The sequence below is a fragment of the Drosophila elegans genome, unplaced genomic scaffold, assembly GCF_018152505.1.
Source record: "Drosophila elegans isolate 14027-0461.03 unplaced genomic scaffold, ASM1815250v1 contig_153, whole genome shotgun sequence".
Classification (NCBI taxonomy): Eukaryota; Metazoa; Arthropoda; class Insecta; order Diptera; family Drosophilidae; genus Drosophila; species Drosophila elegans.
Window position 1 is genome coordinate 238,311 of NW_024545518.1, and position 19,233 is coordinate 257,543.

A 19,233-nucleotide genomic window follows, 5' to 3' on the forward strand; every position below is an offset into this window, starting at 1 on the left:
ATTACTTTATGACCCCTATTAGTTTCTTGCCAATGCTTTTCGTCTTTCTGTTCTAATGCTCCTGCCTTTTTGAATGGATTTACTAATTTCGCTTTACGTTTCATATATTTTTCAACTTTGGTATATCTAAGATCTACTTCATGTTCCTCACGATTTTTATTAATTTTATCTATTTTATGTTCTTTTTGTTTTTGCATATTTTTACTCGGTTCCATACCATAAAGAAAGATTTGAGCAGGGGTTTTACTAGTGGCATCATGGGTTATTTCGTGATTATAGACATACGTTGCCTTTTCTATATGCATTAATTTGTCTTCAGCATCTGAGAGTGTATTTATGATTCTAAGTTTTTCGTTAATCGTTTTATGAACCCTTTCTATGTCAGCTATACCGTTTTTACTACTAGTGATTTCAATATTAATATTTTCTTTCTGTAGCCAGTTTTGTAAAGATTTCGATACTAGGCCGGGACCTTGATCCATTTTAATAGTTTTCGGTTTACCTATCATACTAAAAATTTCGAGTAATGCTTTTTTTACTTTCAATCCAGTCTGTGGTTTTTGTTTCTATAATAGAAATGAATTTTGTATGAATGTCAATACATGTCAAAAATGTACGTTGGTCAATAAAATAATAGTCAATAACATATTTATCACGAATATTTTGAATTTCAGGAGTCTTTTCAAAAGGGAGTGCAACTTATCTGTGCTCTGCTTTGCATAAATTACAGGCCTCGCATTTATTATAATGTTTTGAATAAGTTTTTGTGCGTCTGGGAAATAATATTTAGTTTTAAAATCGTCATACGTCTTTTTAATGCCTTGGTGTATCGTCTTTTCGTGTATTTCTAATATTTTTTCGTGGAAGTCTGCATATGTGGACAAGTTGGTAAGTATTACTGAAGTTTTCATTAATTTTGTACCAGTTTGGTTTAATTAAATCCATATAGGCTCGTTGAAAGATAGCAAAATCTTCGTCATTATTAATGAACATAACAAAATTGTGACCACATATGAATTTTATAATTATATCTTTTTCTAAACGGTCAGTCATGTCACTGTGATAGCCTGATTCCATTGCCGCATTAGTGGACTTTTTAAATGTGCCTGATTCCATTGGCGCATTAGCATTTAGTTAATGCTACTCCGACATGTGAGTGGCACGAACAGCTGATCTGGGCTTGTTTACTTTTGAATTTTGGCAAATACAAAAGAAATTAATTAAAATTAATGAACATGAGTGAGTTTACTAAACTCTGTAATGCCCAGCAGGACATCTACATTGCGACCGAGACATTTGCCATCTTGGACGACAAAGAAGAGAAGCTGATTGCGTTGTTATGACGGGTTTGCAATGGAGGCCACCACAGTTTCTAAAAAAGGCAAGGATCCCCGTATATGTGGGAGTAATTTTATGCCAGAGATCCAGCAGTAATGCATTGTGGTACTGCGAGCAAAATTTGCAGCGTGCGCTCTAGGTTTCAGTCATTTTATACGGAATAGATTTCATATTCAAAACACATCAAAACTTGCGCCAACATTGCTTATAGAAAACAGCTGTTGTAGTGGTGGCACGAACAAAATATCGTTAAACATTGGTATTTTCCAGTATTTTTTCTAAAAACTTTCGGGGCGAATGGTTTTTAATCGCATTTAAAAAATCGCATTTATTTTAAATGCGGCATTTAGCCTTATGGGATTCCCTGAGTAAATAAATGCGCATTTGGCTAAATGCGTTTTATCGGCAATGGAATCAGGCTATAAATTATTTTGTTAATAGTTTTGTTAAAGTAGTGAGTGTTCTTTAGTTTCTTTATTTCCTTTTCAAATATTAGTTGGTGATTAAAAACGTTAATAGATCGTTCAGTGATCTGTATGCAATTTCCATTATCTTCTTGTGCACTATGCACTGTTGCTGCAGTAGTTTCTAATTCATCATCATTTTGAAAAACTTCTTCAAATTTTTATCTTTAGTTTCCTTTTTGTAATTCTTGATAAAGCATCTGCTACGTCATTCTCTTTTCCTTTAATGTATTTTATTTCATAATCAAACTCTCTAAGTTTAATTTTCCAACGTTGTAACTTCATATTAGGTTCTTTTATATTATGTAACCAAACAAGTGGTTTATAGTCTGAGCATATTTTAAAACTTCTTCCAAAAGATAAGGGCGGAAATATTTGGTTGCCCATACTATAGCTAGTAATTCCTTTTCAATAGCTGCGTAATTTAACTCATGTTCATTTAAAGTTCTACTGGCGAAACAAATAGGCTTACCTTCTTGTGATAAAACAGCACCTAATGCATAATTGCTTGCATCTGTAGTTAAATCAAACTTTTTTTCGAAGTCTGAATATGTGAGAATTGGGTCGTTACTTATTAGAGTTTTTAATTTTTCAAATGCTTCGTTATAAGTGGGATCTTTAACATTTATTTTGGCTCCTTTCTTTAAACAAAGTGTCATTGGTTTTGCGATTTTTGCGAAGTCTTTTATGAATTTGCGATAAAATCCGCAAAGGCCTAAAAATGATTTTATTTGTTTCGGAGAGTTTGGAATTTTAAAATCTTGAATAGCTTGAATCTTATTTGGATTTGCTTTGATTCCTTCAGTTGTAATTATTTGTCCTAGAAATTCAGTTTCTCGTTTCATAAACTCACATTTATCTAATTGCAGTTTAAAATTTGATCTGCGAAGACGTTCGAATACTTTTCTAAGAGACTGGATATGCTCTTGCAAAGGGGTTGAAAATATGACAATATCGTCCAAATACACAAGACAATGGGTACCTATATATATTCGTCATCGTTTGTTATACTTGAAAAAGTTTGATTACGTTCCTCTGTTATATTTATCATTGGGAATTCGTAATTATTTAGAATAATAGTGTTTCTCATGAAATCAATTTTGGCTGAGGTTTCTTTTAGAATTTTTCTTCCTATAAGAATATCATAATGATTTGAAAAGTTTTTAAAAAAAATGTTTGCTTGGATGAAAATAATTTTGGGATGCTAAATTCGATATATTTTTCTAAAGTTACAGATTCTCCTATCGTTTGGACTTTTGTCAAAATATTTTTAGTTGGATGTTTCAAAAAGTTTTCGTTTATCAAATTTATGCTTGAGCCTGTGTCAATAAGACAGAGGCATAGTTTGTTATCAATTTTAATTTTTATTGCGATGGTGTTTCTTCCGAGGCTGTTGTCTGAAAATTTTCACTTGTGTCCATTGGCTCAGTTCTACGTTGTTGACCTGAGTCTGAGGTTCGGGCACGTTTTTTGGGGAATATTAGTACTTTGAGTAGTCTGGGCATTTTGTACTTGATTATTTTGAAAAGATCTAGGATAATATTGATGCCAGAAGAATTATTATTATAACTGCTATTATTACCCCAGTTCCTATTTGAGTCGAACTTGTTCTGTCTCTGTTGATTGTTGTTATATCTATTTTGGTAGTTATTATTTTGGATTCTTTCTCCTTGACTATTATCTGACTGATTATTTGGGTTAAAGTTTCTTGCTGATCTAAAATATGGATATTCGTCGTCATCATTAGAGTTTTGCGATGTATATGGGCGGGTATTTAAAGGTTTATCTACAAACAATCCTACAGCTTGGGCAGCTTGTTTTAATTTGAGAGGAGTTGATATGTCAAATTTGCTCAACGTAATATATGTTTGAACTGGCAATTTTCGCGAATCACTTCAGCTAATGTATCATTCAAAGTTCTTGAAACTAAAACCGTGTTTGATGGATTGTTATCTAAGCTGAGTTTACAACATATTCTACTTGTTTGTTCTTCTAATTCTTCAACAAATCTACGTAAATTATTTTTATATTTAGTCTCACGTAATTCCATAATCATCCGATGTGGAGGTGTTGCGCTGTTGTATTCGCTGATAAGTAAAGTCCTTAATTCCTTTCAGTCCTGTGGTATATTTCTCATCAACAATGTTCGGGCTCGTCCTATTAGAAGGTTTCGGATGGCTGCTTGTATAATTTGATGTTGTGCTTCTGATGTTGTCGGATAATGGTAAACTAGTTCGTCAACTTCCTTTATGAAGAGAGCCAAGTAGAGTGGGTCTCCATTAAATTTGTTTATCTTCTTAAGTTGCAGAAGAAAATGGTTCGTGCCCACGTCTGTAAGAATTTGTGTTGCTTTTGCGGCTGTGGCTGCGGCTGATGTTGATGTTGATGGCATTTCCATTTTTACAGTTTATAAAATTTTTTTTTTTTTTTTTTTTATATTTTTTGTTTTACGAAGTGATTTTTTGAAGTCCTTTTAGGTAGTCACTCGCGAGGATATTACTTGGCTGCGCCAATTAGATTTTTCACTTTGCACTATATTAAAAAAAATCGATTTTTATTTTAATATACAGTGGAGTTTTATTGGTAATGTCTTAATAGTTAGATTCCCAAAATTGAACTGTTTTTACAATTGCATTATTCTTATAACTATGGCTTTTATCGGTGACAGCGACGCTAGCAGCGAAAGTGGACTTCGATCAGAAGATTTCGATTGGTCAAATTGGTGGCCTGATGGGTGGTTTGTCAGGCTGCATCTTTTGTTTATTAAATTTGTATTGGATTGTTTATGCTGATGAATGGGTTCTCATGCTGGACCCTTTGTTTAAAAGTTTACCTCTTGTTTATGTCTGCTGTCGTCGGTAAAGGCGTGTGAAATGTTTATAATAAGGGGACTGTTGATAACAGGCGTGGGAAATGTTTATGTCTAACGGGGAAATGTTTATTTCTGATTAATTTGAATAACTCCTATAATAGGCTCTGAAATGTTATGTTTGACAAATGAATTAATGGGTATCTCGGGATATACAGGTTGAGTGTTATGTTTGACAAATGAAGTAATGGGTATCTCGGGATATACACTGCTGGGTGTTAGGCTTGATGTCTGGAGTATTTGGTAATACGTCACTTACATATGTACTTTACATTAATAATTATATACACCTGTGAAGCTCAGTATTTACCCATGAGGTTTAACGCTTATTATGTTTTATCTTTTCTCGCCGAAATTGTTTTCTCGTTTGTAAATTATCTAAGAAAGATTAAATATGTTCTTAGCAATTGAAATAATTATTAAAATGAAAGCTTAAAGAAATCTAAATAACTGAACTCAGCTGATGTCTCTGCGGTCGTGGGGTGTACAAGAGATCACCAGAGTCATGCTCTAGCGGCAGGTGGTCATAGGTAAGGTGGGCAATATGCGAGCCAAATTACATCTACGGCGTCGCAAACAACAAATATCTCCCTCTTTCGTTTACACTGTCCCCTTTAATTAATTTCTCAAAACTCTGCTTTTCTAAATTATGCATCTTTTCTTCCGGTTAAGTATCTAGCTTTTGATATTGTCGCATGCACGCTCAATTCTGATTTTATTAATAGTAATACGTAGACAGTGTCAAGATCTGTACGAGCAAGACCTCCACCCCCCAAACCGACGAGCTAGAGCCGGAATATTTAGCGTGCCCAGCCAATACAGATCCTTGAAAACATTAAAGTACTTTGCGCTTTAGTCGAACGTTACACGCTACAGTTATATTTAATTATTATTAATAAGAAAAGTGGCGCCCAAACGTGTAGACCTTAATGAATACAGTTTAATTCATTGAGACTTACAGATGCATAAATTTAACAATCTTTAACATTTTTTCTTTACTCTTTTTAACATTTTTCCTAAATTTTTAATTATTCCTGGAAAACAGTTCAGTGACTATTAGTATTTCTGACTGTCCGAAAATTATAAATTAACGAGAGAATTTTTTTTTCTATAAATAGCAGAAAGGACAAGGTGTCTTGATTTGAGGAAAACAGAGGCATAAACCAGAACTAGGTAGATTTTCTGTCCCGGAATCTAATACCGAGTCATTGAGCTAATCACCCTTATGAAATTAAATTAGTACATATACTTCTCTATACGGAAAATATTGGCATTACTCACGAGCAGTGCCATATCCAGAAAGATGTTATGAACAACATTTTTTTCCCCTTCTTGGGACTAGAGGATTTATGTTCTTTTAATCCGGAGTTGGAGTACAAGCGAGTATGTTCTAGAACAATCCGCTGACCAAGTCCATATAAAGTATAAAACCTCTTTCCTTTCTTCGTCTTTTTTTTTCTAATTTCTGAGAAATTTTATAAAAATATAGATACGCTTCGTCACAGAGCATCAAGCCAAGAGTTCAGTAAATATTTCCTTATTACGTTATTTCGATTTTTTTCCATTTGTTTCAAGATTTAAAATTTTGCTTAACTATTATCGTATCTCTTTTTATCTTATAACTCAAACTACTATCGTACCGCTGATATTTTATCACTGAAACTACTCTCGTACCGCTGATATTTTGAGGAAAATATTATCTTACCGTTTATATACAGTTGATTTGATAAAACTATTTTTTTATCGTCCGTGTGCATGATGGGGATAGACCGATCTCCGGAAAGGGTTGCCGAAAGGGGCGCAAACATCGTCTGTCCGATATGCAAGGTATGTGCTGGAATTGCCGCAAGGAAGGTCACAGGTATCAGGACTGTGTAGCCGAAGAAGAGTTTTTGTTACGGATGCGGAGCTGTCAGCACATACAAAACAAGTTGTAACAAGTGTTCAAAAAACTACAGAGCGGGCGGGTCGATGCCGCCTCATAACGCCAAGCTACAGTTGCACCAACATTTTTCCCTGACGTACAAATATCCCCAGACTGTCCTTTGCTTCATAGCAAAAATTCCAATATTAGGAAAAATTGATGTCCCGGATGTAAATAATGAACAAAAATTAGAAAAGCGAAAAACGCGAAGTTCCGTCGAATGAAATCATTTTGGCAAGAGGTCAAAACGTGTAAAGCCGGACTGGAATATATTAACTCTCTACCTGCAGGACCAAAAGATCCTCGACCCTTTTTAACAATTCGCATGTTCGATCGTACCGTTTACGGACTGTTAGACTCTGGCGCATCGATAAGTTGTGTCAGTGGAAACCTAATGAGTGACATAATTAACAGTAAAGAATTTAAGTCGATAAAAGGCATCGCTACAACTGCTGATAGAACATCTCAGCAGATAGTTGGTCATTTAAAAGTTGTTGTAGAATACAACGACGTTAAAATACCTTTAAAAATCTACGTGGTACCTTCGCTGAAGCAAAATTTGTATTTAGGCATAGATTTCTGGAAACTTTACGATTTGCTTCCGAAATGCATTAATATATATATCATCACTAGAATCCGATCCCGACCGTAAGGTTAATGCTGATCTGCATAACTTATCCGAGTTTGACAAAGCCAAATTAACGAACGTCATTAATTGTTTTCCGTCTTTCACTCAAGAAGGTCTCGGCAAGACCAACTTGATAACGCACTCAATCGATGTCGGTACGGCTAAACCGATAAAACAACGACACTTTCCTGTCTCATCCGCAGAAGAATGTGACAATGTTACAATTGGGTGTGATAGAGGAGTCCGAAAGTTCGTGGTCTTCTCCTATTGTAATGGTGACGAAACCCAGAAAAGTTAGGATTTGTCTCGATTGCCGAAAGGTAAACAGTTTCACGGAAAAGGATGCCTACCCTCTTCCCCAGATAGCGGGAATTTTAAGTCGTTTGCCTAAGGCGGAATTCATATCCAGCCTTGACCTTAAGGATGCCTATTGGCAGGTTCCTTTAGAGGTTTCATCACGAGACAAAACGGCTTTCACTGTCTCTGGTAGACCGCTTTACCAGTTTAAGGTGATGCCTTTTGGGCTGTGCAATGCCACTAGTACAATGTCCCGTTTAATGGACAAGGTTGTGCCATCTCAGAAACGAGGTGTTCATTTACCTTGACGATTTATTGGTAGTTTCTTCCAGCTTTGAGAGACACCTTGAAGTTCTCAGAGAGATCGCGCTGCAGATAAAGCGTGCAGGTTTGACGATCAATATTGGCAAAAGTCACTTCTGTATGCTTCGTGTGCGATATCTAGGTCATATAATCGGCGATGGTGGAATACGCACCGACCCAGAAAAGGTGGCCGCAATTACTAATTTCCGTTACCAAAGACTTTACGCAGTCTACGAAGTTTAATGAGTTTGCGTGGGTGGTATCGTAAGTTTGTTCTTAATTTCGCTTCACTCTCAGCTCCTTTAACAGACTTAATGACCACAAAACGAAGGTTTAGTTTAACCGACGAGGCCATAAAAGCTTTCGAAGGCTTAAAACTATCACTCAGCCAGGCTCCAGTCTTATGCAGCCCCGACTTTACAAAGCCTTTCGCGATACATTGCGACGCTGTCGGAAGAAGGAGACGAACGGCCTTTTGCTTTCTTTTCAAAGAAGCAGCGTAATTATACTGTCACCGAGCAAGAATGCCTAGCGGCGATAGCAGCTCTTAAGAATTTTAGGGCGTATGTGGAGGGACATCAATTTAAAATCATAACAGATCATGCCTCATTGAAGTGGCTATTGTCAAATCACGACCTAAATTCACGACTAGCTCGATGGGCTTTAGCTTTACAAAGATTCATATCTTTCACAATTGAACATCGAAAGGGTTCTCTAAATATTGTTCCCGACTCACTTTCCCGTGTTAACGAAGACGTGGTAGCCGCTATAGACTTACGCGAAGGATTTTTAGTGGACATGAAATCAGAGCATTTCCAATCAGCTGAGTATGTTTCTCTTGTAGAAAAGGTAAAAGCCAATCAAGAAAATTTTCCTGATCTTAAGTCTGACAGTGGTTATGTTTATCGGAAAGCCGAACATTTAACGGGAGAGCAAGTTCATGATGAGTATGCCTGGAAGCTCTGGATACCTAAAGAACTGGTTCCAGAAATCCTCTCGCGAGCTCACGATAGTCCTTTATCTTCTCACGGTGGCATACACAAGACGATTGAGAGAGTAAGGCGATACTATTTTTGGCCTGGCCTTGTTCCAGATGTAAAGGCTTATATAAATGCCTGCGAAGTGTGCAAAACCACTAAAGCTCCAAATTGTGTATTGCGACCGCCATTAGGAAAAAGATTTCCTTGGACCTTATCCCAGATCCAGAAGTGGAAATATTCGTATATTTATCGTGCTCGACAATTTTTCAAAATATGTCTTTCTCAAACCCGTAAGGAAAATAGATACAAGTGCAGTTATAAAATATCTAGAAGGGGAGTTGGGACTCCTGAAACAGTGGTGTCCGACAACAGCTCACAATTTCGCTCTTACGCTTTTCAGAAATTGGTGCAGCAGTACGGCATTACGCATACGCTGACGGCCGTTCATTCGCCTCAGGCTAATGCGTCCGAGCGCGTTAACCGCTCTGTAATTTCTGCAATTAGGGCTTATCTTCGACCTGACCAAAATGACTGGGACGAGTATCTCCACAGAATATATTGCGCGTTGAGATCGTCCGTTCATGCTAGTTGGGGAACCTCTCCCTACTACATGGTCTTCGGACAACATATGATTACATCCGGTGGTACATATTCTTTGTTAAGAAAGTTAAATTTACTAGATGATCGTTCTTTGAAATTCAATCGTCAGGATTCATTTGAAATAGTTCGAGATAAAGCTTGCAAGTTAATGCAGGAAAAGCACGATATAAACGAGAAGCGATATAATCCTCGCTCTAGAGTTGTGTCTTTCGAAGAAGGGCAAGAGATTTACAGTCGAAATTTTAAACAAAGCTGTTTTCAAACTGGCTACAACGCAAAATTCGGTCCTTCCTTTGCGAAAGCGAGGGTTCGAAGAAAGTTAGGGAAACTCTTATTACGAATTGGAAGATTTACAGGGTCGAATTATAGGTACCTGTCATGCAAAAGATATTCGACAATAACGTGTCTTGAGTCGGTATCTGTCTAGTGTAACCCTAGCCAGATTTTCCGGGGGGCTTTGTAAGCGGCATGTGTTAACGTAAATCAAAAAAAAAAAAAAATTATTAGAAGAATGCGATTGAGTATTGAGGTGACAATAATTATGTTATTAAAGAAAAAAAATTAATTTAATAAAATAATTATAAGATTTAAATTAAGTTTGTGACGCTCAGGAGCGCACAAAGTAGATATAATAACATAAGCTATAGATAGTCGTTAAGTAGGCAAGAAGCCGAAATAGTTATAAGTTCAATACCATACAAAGGCAAGAAGCCGAAATAATTATAAGTTCAAAGGCAAGAAGCCAAAATAAATTTAAGTTAAATGAAAATATTCAAATTTAAATATCCGGGCGGGCGTGAGTGAGCAAACTTCTCTGGGAGTTAACTGCGGAGTCTTTTTCGGGATCTAGGGTCTAGTACCCCGTCCACCCAATACATTGTAGTTAGTTGTTATATAGCTATAGCGCCACAGAAAAAGAGTGCCTGGCAATCTACTGGAGCATCAACAAATACAAAAGGTATCTGGAAGGATACCGATTTGTAGTGGTGACGGATCACCTAGCGTGGAAATGGCTAAACTCCATAGAAAGCCCTTCAGGGAGGGTAGCCAGATGGGCGCTCGGACTACAACCGTTCCAATTCGAGATTAGATACCGAAAAGGAAAATTGAACGCAGTAGCAGACGCATTGTCCAGGGCCCCACCAGTAGAAATAAAGTCCGCGAACTGTCAGGGCGACTGGTTGAAGGAGGCATACGAGGAGGCGCAGAAAGACCCAAGCATCAAAGAATTCAGAATAGAAGGAGAAAGACTCTACAAATGATGCGGGAGAGAAAGGGACAGACAACCATGGAAGCTGTGCATTTCACAAAGCGAGATTCAAACGGTGCTTAAAGAAAACCACTGCAACACAACCGCGGGGCACATGGGGATATTAAAAACACAGAGGAAGATTATGCAACGATATTTTTGGCCCAGAATGCGGAAGGACATTGTCAAATTCGTAAAGGCGTGCGAGAGCTGCCACCGATATAAATTGTCTCAACAAAAAACCGCAGGGAAAATGCTGACAAGAATAACCGAAGCACCGTGGGAAACCGTATGTGTCGACTTCGTCGGACCTCTACCACGCACGAAGCATGGAAACACCACACTAATAGTGATAGTGGATAGATTTTCTAAATGGACTGAACTCGCGGCAATAAGGAGCGCAACGGCAGAGGCATTCCTGAAAATATTTCGTGAACGGATAATCGCCAGAGTGGGTGCGCCAAAAACACTGATATCAGACAATGGGGTCCAGTTTACGGGAGGAAAAACAAAGACCGCCATGGAACAGTGGGGCATACAGCAACAATTCACGGCGCCATATACGCCGCAGCAGAACCCAACCGCAAGAACAAACCGAACCATAAAAACCATGATATCACAAATGGCAGGGGAGGAACAAACTAGGTGGGACGAGAATCTGCCGGAGCTAATGCTAGCATACAACAGCAGCACATCCGAATCAACGGGATTCAGCCCAGCCCAAATACTGTATGGAAGAGAACTTCGACTGCCGGGAGCACTGTTCGACAAGGTCACCAAAGGGTCAGGATTAGCGACAGAAACAGTAGCAGCAAGGTGGAAGAGCCTACAAGGCATCAAAAGCGAAGCGATCGAGAACATGGAAGGAGCAGCAGAGATACAAAAACACCATTACGACCTACGTAAAAGAGAGTGGAAGCCAAGTGTGGGACAGCTCGTCTGGTGCAAAACACACTACCTATCCAACGCAGCGGAAAAATTCAACGCTAAATTAGCACCGAAATATTACGGGCCGTGGGTAGTAGACAAATTTTGTTCACCAGTGATAGTTATATTAAAAAATTGTAAATCGAAGAAAGCAAAACGCGCATACATTGGAGATGTAAAAATGTATATTGACACTAACAATGAACTAACAAACCGGGATAAGAAAGAAACAAAAGGTAACTCAAACGATGTATTATTAATTTCAGAAAACAACAACATGAACAAATTCGACGTCACAAAGAAGAAGTTCCGGGAGAGCAGCGCACGGCTGCAGCAAGAAAGGCGAACGGCGAGGTTGATACCGGCGAGACCAGCAGGGGCGGGCATACGGGTCAGGACAGCACCGACTCGCCTCAGACCACCAATGCAGGCTAGCTCTGGCACAAAGAGAGGGGCGTCACGACCAGAGGAGCGACAGACAGCCCGACCGCCAGCAAGAACGGCCGTGGCGACCGATAGAGGCGACGACCCGGATCGCCCATGTTCCTCGCAGCTCTCTTGATGCAGTGACCGACGGAAGTGTCCAGGAACAACAGGGAGAACGGGCAAGGACACCGTCGCCAGACCGGGACATCCTGGAGGTACACCCGATGGACATGGATACACAAGCGGCGGATGCACAGGCAGAGGAAGCAACACCAAGCCAGGAGACAGAGGCACGCCCAGACGCACATGCGCCACGAGTGGAGTGTTTCACAAACGATATGGGGTGGATCGTACCCAGAGATGCGACGATGTCAGCCAGGGCGGTCAACGAAATCAAAGAGAGATGGAACAGGAGGAGAAAGAGGAAACAGCAGAGTATCCTAGTGAAGGACGACCAGAAGACGTGGAAGGTCATCTTTGGAAGGGGAAGCCGCATCACGATAAGACACTTCGTGCCTTCTCAAGAGGGGGGGAGGTGTGACGCTCAGGAGCGCACAAAGTAGATATAATAACATAAGCTGTAGATAGTCGTTAAGTAGGCAAGAAGCCGAAATAGTTATAAGTTCAATACCATACAAAGGCAAGAAGCCGAAATAATTATAAGTTCAAAGGCAAGAAGCCAAAATAAATTTAAGTAAAATGAAAATATTCAAATTTAAATATCCGGGCGGGCGCGCCAAACAAAGGAAACGGTCACACTGACCAATAGCCACCACAAGCCACACGCGGTATGGCCATGGCTATAGGATTATGAAACTACAGTCACACTGGCGAGGGCCGGGAGGATATAAAAAGGGCGCCGGGGCCCAAACAGATCACTCTGCGGCCGACGGCGATCGGAGAAGGTAAGGCTTACCCTTTGGAGTGAGCAAACTTCTCTGGGAGTTAACTGCGGAGTCTTTTTCGGGATCTAGGGTCTAGTACCCCGTCCACCCAATACATTGTAGTTAATTGTCAGATCGGCGAGGCCGACCCCTCGTGGTCGCAACCCACTTCTCGGACCTGGTAGACCCAAGCGGCCTCCACCCTCTGCTCGAAACTGGTAGCTCCAAGCGGCCTCCACCCTCTTCTCGGAACTGGTAGACCCAAGCGGCCTCCAAACTGTCTTATCTTCCTAGACATAAGCATAGCCAAGAGGGACGTGGCTTTTCTTTCTCATCCACAGGGTACCCGCCGCCGCCACCGCCTCCGCCGCCAACGCCGCGACGACGACACCCAACGCCGACGCCCAACGACGACGCCGAACGACGACACGGAAGACCCCGGCAACCTACGGGCGGACGAGCCCCATGCAGCACGAACTCTATATATATATCCTATGTAACAAATAATTCTTAATAAACGCATACCGATTCGATTTCACTGAACCCGCTTACGTGTCATACTCTGGGAACCGGGTCGACCTCTTACAGCAACCACTCCTGACATAAATAAATGTTGGAACGAGCCCCTGGACACCGTTGAGCTACCTCAGCAAAGCAGGATCGTTACAAGTTATGATTCATCTAGTGCGCGTTTAATTTACGGTTCCTATCTCCCTGCAAAAGTTTTCTTAAAATCGTGTTGATTCAAAAAAAAAAAATTAATTAGAAAAATGGTTTTGAGTGCACAAATAATATAATATATATTATATTATATTATTTTATTATATAAAATAATAACCATGTCAAAGCAGAAATGCCTTGATTTCTTTTCCAGCCTGCCTGCGTCGGAAGATCGATCGCCCGCCGAGGAACCAGCTGTATGAGTTGTTTTACCTTAAAAAAACTAATTAAAACTTATTAAAACTAAGATATTAGTGCCAATTAAATTCTTATAAACAAAAAAAAAAATATATATATATATCAATGCCGAAAATTTAAGAAAGCCATTACTTCTAAAATTAACTATGAAAAAAAAAAATTAGTTTACACTGAAAATTTTTTTTTCTTTGATAAAAAAAAAAATTTATTTTTAATAAAATTAAAAGTAATTAATTAGCGAATCACTGATGAATGATGAATTAAGAATGAATATTAATAATCCTAAAAGAACAAATTATTGAATTTCCTTTGAACATAAAACTATTTTTCTAAAGATCATATTGTTTAATATACACAATACTTATTTTCAACTATTTTTACTATACATATGTATTTTACATTAATAATTATATACACCTGTGTAGCCCAGTATTTACCCATGAGGTTTAACGCTTATTATGTTTTATCTTTTCTCGCCGAAATTTTTTCTCGTTTGTAAATTATCTAAGAAAGGTTAAATGTGTTCTTAGCAATTGAAATAATTATTAAAATGAAAGCTTAAAGAAAACTAAATAACTGAACTCAGCTGATGTCTCTGCGGTCGTAGGGTGTACAAGGGATCACCACAGTCATGCTCTAGCGGCAGGTGGTCATAGGTAGGGTGGGCAATATGCGAGCCAAATTACATCTAAGGCGTCGCAAACAACAAATTTCTCTCTCTTTCGTTTACACTGTCCCCTTTCATTAATTTCTCAAAACTCTGCTTTTCTAAATTATGCATCTTTTCTTCCGGTTAAGTATCTAGCTTTTGATATTGTCGCATGCACGCTCAATTCTGATTTTATTAATAGTAATACGTAGACAGTGGCAAGATCTGTACGAGCAAGACCTCCACCCCCCAAGCCGACGAGCTAGAGCCGGAATATTTAGCGTGCCCAGCCAATACAGATCCTTGAAAACATTAAAGTACTTTGCGCTACATGACTTACACGCTACAGTTATAATTAATAATTATTAATAAGAAAAGTGGCGCCCAAACGTGTAGGCCTTAATGAATACAGTTTAATTCATTGGTTACAGATGCATAAATTTAACAATCTTTTAACATTTTTCTTTACTCTTTTTAAAATTTTTTCCTAAATTTTTAATTATTCCTGGAAAACAGTTCGAGTGACTATTAGTATTTCTGACTGTCCGAAAATTATAAATTAACGAGAGAATTTTTTTTTCTATAAATAGCAGAAAGGACAAGGTGTCTTGATTTAAGGAAAACAGAGGCATAAGCCAGAACTAGGTAGATTTTCTGTCCCGGAATCAAATACCGAGTCATTGAGCTAATCACCCTTATGAAATTAAATTAGTATATATACTTCTGTATACGGAAAATATTGGCATTACTCACGAGCAGTGCCATATCCAGAAAGATGTTATGAACAAAATTTTTTTCCCTTCTTGGGACTAGAGGATTTATATTCTTTTAATCCGGAGTTGGAGTACAAGCGAGTATGTTCTAGAACAATCCGCTGACCAAGTCCATATAAAGTATAAAACCTCTTTCCTTTCTTCGTCTTTTTTTCTAATTTCTGAGAAATTTTATAAAAATATAGATACGCTTCGTCACAGAGCATCAAGCCAAGAGTTCAGTTAATATTTCCTTATTACGTTATTTCGATTTTTTTCCGTTTGTTTCAAAGATTTAAAATTTTGCCTAACTATTATCGTATCTCTTTTATCTTATACCTCAAACTACTATCGTACCGCTGATATTTTTGAGGAAAATATTATCTTACCGTTTATATACAGTTGATTTGCTAAAACTATTTTTTTATCGTCCGTGTTCATGATGGGGATAGACCGATCTCCGGAAAGGGTTGCCGAAAGGGGCGCAAACATCGTCTGTCCGATATGCAAGGCCAAAGTATACCTAATAGAGGTTTGCCTTACATCATGTCAACATGAATTTCTCAAGCGATGCATAGAAGCGCATTGGAAGAAAAGTGCACTGTGTCCGGTGTGCAAAACTTCCTGTAGGCCATCTCTCCCAAAGAGTGGGGATAGCCGACAAACTCGTAGCCACTCGAAGAACCGTCAGCCCGCAGATAACGCGGACAAACAAGTATCAGATGATATAGCTTCTTCGTCAGGATACAATTCAAATACCATTAATAGCGGTGATACTATTCCAAGTGCTATTACTACAAATGCCATCACTTTACTAGCCATGGAGCGACGATTACTAGCTACACTTACCGAAAGTATGGCCAGTTCAATTTAAAAAGTCCGTTCCTGAAGCTATGTCAAGGATAATGTCTGATCAAGGTGCTAATAGAACCCCAAGCGAGCTGAGTCAACCGTTCAATTCTCAACAGTTCGGAAGTGCTTTCAATAGGATCGATACAAGAGAAGATACCGGGGGTGAATTCTAGGCAAGAGATTTTAGCTCCGTGTTCTCCTGCGTCGCTACGAAGTGCCGATGCAGATTTATTAAATCGACCAGATAAAGTAGTTCATATTTTGAACGGCTGGAAAATAAAATTTTCCGGTGTAGGAGGGTCAGTGGTCAATTTTATGTACCGCGTTGAAGCATTAACTAAGGAGACGTTAGGCAATAATTTCACTGTACTTTGTAGGAATGCTAGCGTTCTTTTCGAAGGGAAAGCTAATGAATTCTATTGGCGGTATCACAAAGCTTATGTTGAAGTCCGATGGGATAGCTTTTGTTCAGCCTGGCGTCTACAGTTTCGACCGAGTAGGGATGATGGTGGTCTAGAGGAGTTGATTAGGAACAAAAGTCAAACGAAACTTTTGATAGTTTCTATGACACCATTTCAAGTCTAATTGATCAATTAGAACAGCCTTGGATGCCTTACAAGCTCATTCGGGTTCTCCGAAACAATCTTCGTCCCGAAATTAGACATGCAATTTTGAATATCGACATTCAATCAGTTTCAGAACTGAGGGAGATTTGTCGCAGGCGTGAAGCGTTTTTATCTGAAGTTAGACGTTCTCAGGGTTATTTCAAATCTTCCCCTTTCAAACGTGAAGTCTCGAAATTTAGTCCAGAACAGGAGATGCCTCCAGAATCGGAATCCGATAAAGAAGCCGATATCGAAGCCTTTTCCTTGTTGTGCTGGAATTGCCGCAAGGAAGGTCACAGGTATCAGGACTGTGTAGTCGAAAGAAGAGTTTTTTGTTACGGATGCGGAGCTGTCAACACATACAAAACAAGTTGTAACAAGTGTTCAAAAAACTCCAGAGCGGGCGGGTCGATGCCGCCATACAAACAGAAGGCCTCCAGTGGCGTTCGGAGCCAAGCAACGATGACCGATCAATAGAGCATGCAGCTACAGTTGCACCAACATTTTTCCCTGACGTACAAATATCCCCAGACTGTCCTTTGCATCATAGCAAAATTCCAATATTAGGAAAAATTAATATCCCGGAAGTAAATAATGAACAAAAATTAGAAAAGCGAAAAACGCGAAGTTCCGTCCGAATGAAATCATTTTGGCAAGAGGTCAAAACTTGTAAAGCCGGACTGGAATATATTAACTCTCTACCGGCCGGACCAAAAGATCCTCGACCCTTTTTATCAATTCGCATGTTCGATCGTACCGTTTACGGACTATTAGACTCTGGCGCGTCGATAAGTTGTGTCGGTGGAAACCTAGCCAGTGGCATAATTAACAGTAAAGAATTTAAGTCGATAAAAGGCATCGCTACAACTGCTGATAGAACATCTCAGCAGATAGTTGGTCATTTAAAAGTTGTTGTAGAATACAACGACGTTAAAATACCTTTAAAAATCTACGTGGTACCTTCGCTGAAGCAAAATTTGTATTTAGGCATAGATTTCTGGAAACTTTACGATTTGCTTCCGAAATGCATTAATATATCATCACTAGAATCCGATCCCGACCGTAAGCTTAATGCTGATCAGCATAACTTATCCGAGTTTGACAAAGCCAAATTAACGAACGTCATTAATTGTTTTCCGTCTTTCACTTAAGAAGGTCTCGGCAAGACCAACTTGATAACGCACTCAATCGATGTCGGTAGGGCTAAACCGATAAAACAACGACACTTTCCTGTCTCATCCGCAGAAGAAAAGGCCATGTATGCCGAGATTGACAGAATGTTACAATTGGGTGTGATAGAGGAGTCCGAAAGTTCGTGGTCTTCTCCTATTGTAATGGTGACGAAACCCAGAAAAGTTAGGATTTGTCTCGATTGCCGAAAGGTAAACAGTTTCACGGAAAAGGATGCCTACCCTCTTCCCCAGATAGCGGGAATTTTAAGTCGTTTGCCTAAGGCGGAATTCATATCCAGCCTTGACCTTAAGGATGCCTATTGGCAGGTTCCTTTAGAGGTTTCCTCACGAGACAAAACGGCTTTCACTGTCTCTGGTAGACCGCTTTACCAGTTTAAGGTGATGCCTTTTGGGCTGTGCAATGCCACTAGTACAATGTCCCGTTTAATGGACAAGGTAGTGCCATCTCAGAAACGAGGTGTTCATTTACCTTGACGATTTATTGGTAGTTTCTTCCAGCTTTGAGAGACATCTTGAAGTTCTCAGAGAGATTGCGCTGCAGATAAATCGTGCAGGTTTGACGATCAATATTGGCAAAGGTCACTTCTGTATGCTTCGTGTGCAATATCTAGGTCATATAATCGGCGATGGTCGAATACGCACCGACCCAGAAAAAGTGACCGCAAATACTAATTTTCCGTTACCGAAGACATTACGCAGTCTACGAAGTTTTATGGTTTGTGTGGGTGGTATCGTAAGTTTGTTCCTAATTTCGCTTCACTCTCAGCTCCTTTAACAGACTTGATGACCACAAAAAGAAGGTTTAATTTAACCGACGAAGCCATTAAAGCTTTCGAAGTCTTAAAACTTTCGCTCAGCAAGGCTCCAGTCTTATGCAGCCCCGACTTTACAAAGCCCTTCGCGATACATTGCGACGCTAGTAAAACAGGGATAGGCGCAGTACTAGTAAAGCTGTCGGAAGAAGGAGACGAACGGCCTGTTGCTTTCTTTTCAAAGAAGCTGAACAAAGCTCAGCGTAATTATACTGCCACCGACCAAGAATATCTAGCGGCGGTAGCAGCTCTTAAGAATTTTAGGACGTATGTGGAGGGACATCAATTTTAAATCATAACAGATCATGCCTCATTGAAGTGGCTAATGTCAAATCACGACCTAAATTCACGACTAGCTCGATGGGCTTTAGCTTTACAAAGATTCATATCTTTCACAATTGAACATCGAAAGGGTTCTCTAAATTTTGTTCCCGACTCACTTTCCCGTGTTAACGAAGACGTGGTAGCCGCTATAGACTTACGCGAAGGATTTTTAGTGGACATGAAATCAGATGAGTATGTTTCTCTTGTAGAAAAGGTAAAAGCCAATCAAGAAAATTTTC